The sequence below is a fragment of the Pleurodeles waltl genome, chromosome 7 (genome assembly GCF_031143425.1).
Source record: "Pleurodeles waltl isolate 20211129_DDA chromosome 7, aPleWal1.hap1.20221129, whole genome shotgun sequence".
NCBI lineage: Eukaryota > Metazoa > Chordata > Amphibia > Caudata > Salamandridae > Pleurodeles > Pleurodeles waltl.
The window spans coordinates 1468903780-1468912395 of NC_090446.1; the positions used below are offsets into that span (position 1 = coordinate 1468903780).

The 8616-nt window shown below is 43.7% G+C and overlaps 1 non-coding gene across 1 annotated transcript; it reads left to right on the forward strand.

Moving 5' to 3' along the window:
* The first annotated feature begins 6430 nt into the window (after nt 1-6430).
* On the forward strand, nt 6431-6569 carry LOC138247476 (U4 spliceosomal RNA). The gene has a single exon (XR_011194520.1). It is a non-coding gene; the product is annotated as a U4 spliceosomal RNA (small nuclear RNA).
* Nucleotides 6570-8616: the final 2047 nt, after the last annotated feature.

Consider the following 8616-nt stretch of genomic DNA (forward strand, 5'->3'; position numbering starts at 1 on the left):
CAAGGAGAACCTGTATCAAGGAGGCCACAATCAATAGCTGCAGTACCAGTAGAACTAAAAGGACAAGGAAAAGATCCAGAAGGGTCAAGACGAGCCAAGACCACGAGGACAAAGACTAAGAGGACAGGCCAGGACACAAGAGGCCAGATGGACAAGGAACACAGTACTAGGGCTAGGAGGTTCAGAGTGGAGAACAACCAGAACGAGATAACCAAGGTCAAGAGGACCAGAAGGGAACAGAGCCAGATGGGCCAAGACAGGGTAACCAAGAAGGGACAGGATAGCCAAAAGGCAAGATTTATGATAACAAGCACAAAAGGACAATAAGGACCAGGATGAACGGAACCAAGGAGACATGGGCAAGGATGGTTGGTTTTTCCAGGAGAACAAAGCCCAGTACAAAATCTCAATAAGTACAAAGACTATGAAAAACAAGAATAGCACAACTATGCCTAGGTGTGGCAGGGAGGTGAGATCAGGGACACAGGCAACCAAAGCCAGAAGGAAAAGTTCTAAGAGGATCAGGAAACAGAGGACTAGGTGGTACCCGGAATATCACAGCAAAACAATCAGGACCTTGAGTACTAGGACGAGGAGGATAAGGGTAATGAGGACAAGATGGTTCAGGATCAGTGAGATCAGGACTGGGATGGCCACATCCTGGAGGGCCACACTACAGGGCTAAGAATGAGATGGTCACAGAGGATTAACAGGATGGCCAGTACCAACACAACCTAAGCAAGTGGGGCCATGATGAATTAGCACAGAAACATGAGGGAAAAGAGCAGAAGGATCAAGAATGGATCCTGGAAGTCTAGAAAAATTAGGATTATAAGGATTGTGGCCAATAGGACCCGGAGACCAGAATAAGCAAGGAAGATGAGGAGTCAGTCCCCAGGATTCCAGTAGGGCCAGGGCAAGATGGATTAGAAGTAGGGCCATAGCAAGGTGGGTTAGAAGCATGAGCACTAAGAGGACCAGGAACAGCGCTAGGAGTGCTAGGAGGACCCTGACTATTGAATCAGGGCCAAGAGTACCATGTGGAGCAGAAAGACCAGGACCTGGGGGAGGTAGGGCCAAGGCGAGGAAGATTAGGTGGACCATGACAGCCAGAGCCAGGATGCCTAAAGGGACTAGACGTAGATGTCCAGGAAAAGCTGGACCAAAATGATGAGGCTCAGAATGGCTCATTGGGTGTAGTGACAGAAGGTCCATGAGGACAAGGGGCATAGTCATTATGACAAGAATGATCCAAACCAGGAAGATAAGAGCCATGAGGAAAAGGCCAAAGAGGGCAGGACAGAAGAGACCAGGTAGGGTAGACTGAGGTGACCAGCAGTGTGAGGAACTGAAGTACTAGGATTCAGATGAGCCGGTGGGAAGGATCAGAAATACCTGGTCAAATGGATGAACTCCGAGAGAATCAGGAAAGAAAATGAAAAGCTAGGAGAAAGGGGTGAAAGGACCAGGAGGACCACAACCAAGAGGATTGGGCATACAAAGACACAAAAAAGAAAGACAAGAAACAAAAGGATCAAGTCTGGTGGGCACAAAACCATGGAGAGAACACAGACTGCAAAGACCTGAACTAGGAAAACTATTGCTAGGCAAACCAGACTGAGTTAGGAAGATGAAGACAACTGGACCAAAATAATCATGAGGTGTTGTCCAGGCAACCAGAGCCAGCATGACTAGAGCTAAGGGAAAAAGGGCAAGGAGGACCACTGAGACCTCAAACAAGGAGAAAAGAAAGCTCAAATCTCAGTGCCCAGGTGTATCAGGACTGGTATCCCAGGACAAGCAGGGTCAGGACGAAGAGGAGAAGGAGGACCAGGACAAGAAAGACCAGGTTTACAGGAGCTATGACGACCAAGCCTGGTTGCTAAGAACAGGATAATCTGAACAAGGAGGGCCACGACTTTTCGGACAAGTTTGTCCAGGATGACAATGAGCAGGAGGACCAGGGACAAGAGCATCATGACATGTTGGAGAAGGTACAGTCAAATGGATAGACAAAACACTCCTTGTTCATATGCTTGAGGTAATGTTGAGTAATACCACTTTAGAAATTGAACGTGTACCAAACTGACCAGGCCTAGACCAAGAAGACATAATAGGAAGGACCAGGACCAGTGAATGCAGTATCAGATTGCCCACAAGGACCAGGGCATGGAGAGTCAGGATGACACAAATCAGGAAGACTAGGAGTGTCATCCCTAAAAGACCTACCTACCCAAATTTATTTTAGGCCATTTCTGCCCCCCTGGGGCTGGGTGAGCTAGAGGCCAGTATCCACAGGTAGGCACTTTGCAAAAAACACCTCTGTTTTCTGTGAAAAAAATGTGATGTCTCCATGTTGTGTTTTGGGCCATTTCCTTTCGTGGACGCTAGGCCTACCCACACAAGTGAGGTACCATTTTTATCGGGAGTGTTGGGGGAACGCTGGGTGGAAGGAAATTTGTGGCTCCTCTCAGATTCCAGAACTTTCTGTCACCGAAATTAGAGGAAAAAGTGTTTTTTTGGCCAAATTCTGATGTTTGCAAAGGATTATGGGTAACAGAACCTGGTCAGAGCCCGACAAGTCACCCCATCTTGGATTCCCCTGGGTTTCTAGTTTTCAAAAATGTGCTGGTTTGCTAGGTTTCCCCAGTTGCCGGCTGAGCTAGAGGCCTAAATCCACAGGTAGGCACTGTTTTCTTTGAAAAAATGTGATGTGTCCACGTTGTGTTTTGGGGCATTTCCTGTCGCGGGCGCTAGGCCTACCCACAAAAGTGAGGTATCATTTTTATCAGGAGACTTGGGGGAACACTGGGTGGAAGGAAATTTGTGGCTTCTCTCAGATTCCAGAACTTTCTGTCACCGAAATGTGAGGAAAAAGTGTTTTTTTAGCCAGATTTTGAGGTTTGCAAAGGATTCTGGGTAACAGAACCTGGTCAGAGCCCCACAAGTCACCCCATCTTGGATTCCCCTAGGTCTCTAGTTTTCAAAAATGCACAGGTTTGGTAGGTTTCCCTAGGCGCCGGCTGAGCTAGAGGCCAAAATCTACAGGTAGGCACTTTGCAAAAAACACCTCTGTTTTCTGTCAAAAATTGTGATGTGCCCACGTTGTGTTTAGGGGCATTTCCTGTCGCGGGCGCTAGGCCTACCCACACAAGTGAGGTATCATTTTTATCAAGAGACTTGGGGGAACGCTGGGTGGAAGGAAATTTGTGGCTCCTCTCAGATTCCAGAACTTTATGTCACCAAAATGTGAGGAAAATGTGTTTTTTTAGCCAAATTTTGAGGTTTGCAAAGGATTCTGGGTAACAGAACCTGGTCAGAGCCCCACAAGTCACCCCATCTTGGATTTCCCTAGGTCTCTAGTTTTAAAAAAATGCACAGGTTTGGTAGGTTTCCCTAGGTGCCGGCTGAGCTAGAGGCCCAAAGCTACAGGTAGGCACTTTGCAAAAAACACGTCTGTTTTCTTTAAAAAAATGTGATGTGTCCACGTTGTGTTTTGGGGCATTTCCTGTCACGGGCGCTAGGCCTACCCACACAAGTGAGGTATAATGTTTATCGGGAGACTTGGGGGAACGCTGGGTGGAAGGAAACTTGTGGCTCCTCTCAGATTCCAGAACTTTCTGTCACCGAAATGTGAGGAAAACATAGAATAGCAAAACAAGTGTTATTGCCCCTTGTCTTTCCCTACATTTTTTCCTTCCAAATATAAGAGAGTGTGTAAAAAAGACGTCTATTTGAGAAATGCCCTGTAATTCACATGCTAGTATGGTCACCCCGGAATTCAAAGATGTGCAAATAACCACTGCTCCTCAACACCTTATCTTGTGCCCATTCTGGAAATACAAAGGTTTTCTTGATAGCTATTTTTCACTCTTTATATTTCAGCAAATGAATTGCTGTATACCCAGTATAGAATGAAAACGCACTGCAGGGTGCAGCTCATTTATTGGCTCTGGGTACCTAGTGTTCTTGATGAACCTACAAGCCCTAGATATCCCCGCAACCAGAGGAGTCCAGCAGACGTAACGGTATATTGCTTTCGAAAATCTGACATTGCAGGAAAAAGTTACAGAGTAAAACGTAGAGACAAATTGCTGTTTTTTTCACCTCAATTTCAAAAATGTTCTTTTTCAGTTGATATTTTCTGTAGGAAACCCTTGTAGGATCTACACAAATGGCCCCTTGCTAAATTCAGAATTTCGTCTACTTTTCAGAAATGTTTAGGTTTCTGGGATCCAGCATTGGTTTCACACCCATTTCTGTCACTGACTGGAAGGATGCTGAAAGCACAAAATGTTTTTAAAATGGGGTATGTCCCAGTAAAATGCCAAATTTGTGTTGGAAAATTGGTTTTTCTGATTCAAGTCTGCCTGTTCCTGAAAGCTGGGAAGCTGGTGATTTTAGCACTGCAAACCCTTTGTTGATGCAATTTTCAGGGAAAAAACCACAAGCCTTCTTCTGCAGCCACTTTTTCCAATTTTTTTGAAAAAAACTAAGGCCCATATTTATACTTTTTTAGCGCTGCATTTGCGCCACTTTTCGACGCAAAAGCGCACAAACTTACAAAATACAATTGTATTTTGTAAGTTTGCGCTGTTTTTGCGTCAAAAAACGGCGCAAAAACGGCGCTAAGAAAGTATAAATATGGGCCTAAATTTTCACTGTATTTTGGCTAATTTCTTGGCCTCCTTCAGGGGAACCCACAAAGTCTGAGTACCTCTAGAATCCCTAGGATGTTGGAAAAAAAGGATGCAAATTTGGCTTGGCTAGCTTATGTGGACAAAAAGTTATGAGGGCCTAAGCACGAAATGCCCCAAATAGCCAAAAAAAAGGCCTGGCACAGGAGGGGGAAAAGGCCTGGCAGTGAAGGGGTTAAAACATATTTAAAATCTCTATATAAATGTATACATAAATAAAACACATGTATATATGTTTATATATAATTTAACACTATAAATAATATATATGTATTCCAATTTATATTATTTTTAGACTACTTTTTATGTGCCAGCGCAAAGCGCTCAGTCCTTTCTGTAATCTCTCTTTGGGTTTCAAACTATGAGTCCATTCTGTAATCTCTCTTTGGGCTTCAAACCATGCCCATGTCACGTCAGTCACTCACATTGGTTGGTGGGCTTGCCTTTTAAAGTCTGATTGCTTTCATGTGTGAAAGGCATGCATAGGTCATGCCTTTTCTGGTGTTTAGCCCACCTACACAGCACTGGTAAACTACTGGAAACATACGAGGCTCGATGTTTTGAGCCTAGGGCCCGGACTACTTTATCTGTTTATTTTCCACCCAGTGCGATTGTGCTGTGTTTTACGTAGCACGATTGCGCTGCGTTTTTTTAGGGTCGAGCCTGCGTCGCATGCGCTTGCGCATGCGTTTCGCTAAGCGAGACGCTTTAGTAATTAAAAAGGGCTCGGTGCCCTGTCCATGTCACGTTATTGTGTGTCATTGGCTTGTGAGCTTGCCTATTAGAATCTGCTTGATTTCATTAGTGGAAGGCATGCATACGTAATTCTTTTGTCCGGTAGATTGCCCTCCTCGAGCGCATCGACCAAGTACAGTACTGTTTTCTGTCCGGCTCGTGGACTACTTTTTCTCTATCTTCCCAGCGCGATCTCGCTTGGTAGAAGTCGAGTGTTTGTTACACAGTTAATTGGACTTTTTCCGGTTAGTACATAAATGCACTTTTGCCGATAGGTTTCATTACCAGTGAAAAGTCGGGTTAGGAGTTTACAACGCTATCAGCTCTAACACGTGCAAACGCGAGACCCGTTGCATTGCAAATGCTTGTTTTCTTTACAATGCTGATAGCTCTAACTCGAGCAAATGCGAGACTCGTTGCATTGAAAATGTTTGTTTTCCAATTCTAGTAATGTGAGTCTCTCGTTTTACACGATCTCCAGCACACAGAAAGATGATCTGAAAATCAGGACGTGAGATTTGTACTTCTTAAAGCTGTAAATGAAGTGCAGAAAACGCAGCTGTGTAGCTCCGTGAACCGGCACACCTAAGACAAGCGAAATATCGGAAAATTTTGGTATTACTTATATTTCGTTAAATTATTGCCAGGCCTTCTCTATGAAACATTTGATTTCGCGCTTCTTCCATTTCCGCAACACACCGGCGAGCGCCCCGGACCCGCCTACACGTGACGGTCTGTCTGACCTATCACCAAACCCGTAACACGGGGGCTGCATTACGCGAACAGCTAATTACCATACAATTTCCCAGAGTCCTCTGCGCGTCGTGAGGGAATGTTTAGGGTCAGAGGACAGACCGTAAGAGGTAAAACACCACTAATGAAAGTACTATGTTGACTGTCAGGATCCAAAAGTGGTGTAGTGATTTTTACAAGTTATATAGCTCTTCATAACATGAGGTGTTCCAACGAACGGACAAATATTTCACAGTAATTTATTGTGCTTTGCGCAGTGGCAATATCGTAGCCAATGAGGTCTAACCGAGGCGCGATTATTGCTTATTGAAAACTTTACCCAATACCCCGTCATGGAGACTTGAAATATAGTCGATATGGCAATAATGACACTCTCCAAGGAAACTGAACTTCAATGTTTGAAATAAGATTTCAGTTATGTATTATAATAAAAATGTGTGTAGAGTGAAAGGTAAGTGTTGCCGTTATAGTTTAATTTATGCAATTGACAGGTTTGTTTCTTTTCCTGGTTTACCGTGTTTTTTCTGCGCTGAGACGGGCCCAAGTTATGAGGTGGATTTGGGTGCAATGCTGAGCTCTTCCGACAGGCGGAGGTCGAATCTATCCTTGAAATGTGTACTCACTAATCAAGCAGTTTGTTTCTGCGATGGAAGCGTTTTATTAACCCCTTCGCTGCCAGGCCTTTTCCCCCTCCTGTGCCGAGCCTTTTTTTGGCTATTTGGAGCAGTTCGCGCTTAGGCCCTCATAACTTTTTGTTCACGTAAGCTACCCACGCCAAATTTGCGTCCTTTTTTTCCAACATCCTAGGGATTCTAGAGGTACCCAGACTTTGTGGGTTCCCCAGAAGGAGGCCAAGAAATTAGCCAAAAAACAGTGAAAATTTCGTTTTTTTTAAAAAAATTGGAAACATGGGCTGCAGAAGAAGGCTTGTGGTTTTTTCCCTGAAAAGGGCATCAACAAAGGGTTTGCGGTGATAAAATCACCAGCTTCCCAGCTTTCAGGAACAGGCAGACTTGAATCAGAAAACCCAATTTTTCAACACAATTTTGGCATTTCACTGGGACATACCCCATTTTTACGATTTTTTGTGCTTTCAGCCTCCTTCCAGTCAGTGACAGAAATGGGTGTGATGACGCTGAAATGAAGGTTTTACATTTATTAGTGCATAAACGTAGTGCTGCAATAATCAAGTGTGACTTTAACCGAACTAATAAAGATTGTACGGGGACAAAATGTGCCCTCAGAGTAGTTTGCCAACATTTATAAGCGTGCTTCATATAACGTGATGTATTAGAATTGCACTAATCCGACATAATCGTAAACGTGTGCTATGATTTGCTTGTTAGAAATGCTTTAGCTTAGCATAACTTTAGTGGAGGCTTTGGCTCACGATTTAGATGCTCGTATTTTTCCAATGTGCTAATAAACGTGTATTCTTGCTTGAAGCTGTACTTTTCCAGTGAGATCGTTCACATGCTTATCTTTAAGGTTTCGTGCCAGCCTGGCATCTTCTTCTTCACTCCAAGGTCAATCTGCAGGTGCAGACAATGGACGCTCTGAAAGTGAGTTAATTGGTAAAATATGTTGCAACTTACGTTCCCGACTCCAAGGATAATGTATGCTTAGGTAAAAGCTTGAGAACTGTTGTTTTTGATTGGACAATTTGAAGCTAACCTATGAACCCTCCAATGGAAGACCCTACTGGATTTGAACTGTTGTCTATTTAAACCAGGTGCACAAGAAGAAAGCAGCCATTATAGACATTGCGGCCATTATCTATCGGACATTATTGCCTATCTTCTACGATGCCAATTGATGTTCGACGCCATTTTGAGAGACTTTGATGCTTTCTCTAATCGAGAGAAAGAGACTTTAAGTAATTCTCGCCCTAGAGACTTTAACTTTGATACGTCCCTTTGCATGAAGTAGTAGTTTATCTTGCCGCTGTGAGGCAATTGCCCCGTCCACCTTGCCCCTTTGCCCCGTCCCATGCTGATCGAATCCGGTACCTGTGAGACGAAGAGTTCCTTGAATGCTGATTGAATTTGGTAAATATGAAAGGAAAATTGTACAATTGCATTGTGTTTCTTTTTAGGTAACCAACTGCTGATTTTTGATAAGAGCCTTAGTTAGGAGTTTTCCAAATTAATGTTGCTAAATTGTTTTTGCATGAAGTCCCACATGCTGATGCTAATTTGAGGTTAGATGAGGATTCATTTGATGCACGATGCAATTTGAGACCTTGTTATGCTGACTAAATGTATGCAATTAGCCCATTACAGATTGTAGTTTTAGTGGTTTGCGTTGCCATCATAGAAGGCATTGTTATTCAAATGCTGCATAGATTGCATCTGTTTCGTCGTTATGGACAGCTATTAATGTTCATTTACATATATCATTTGGTGTTAAGACACATCTACATTGTGCTAGC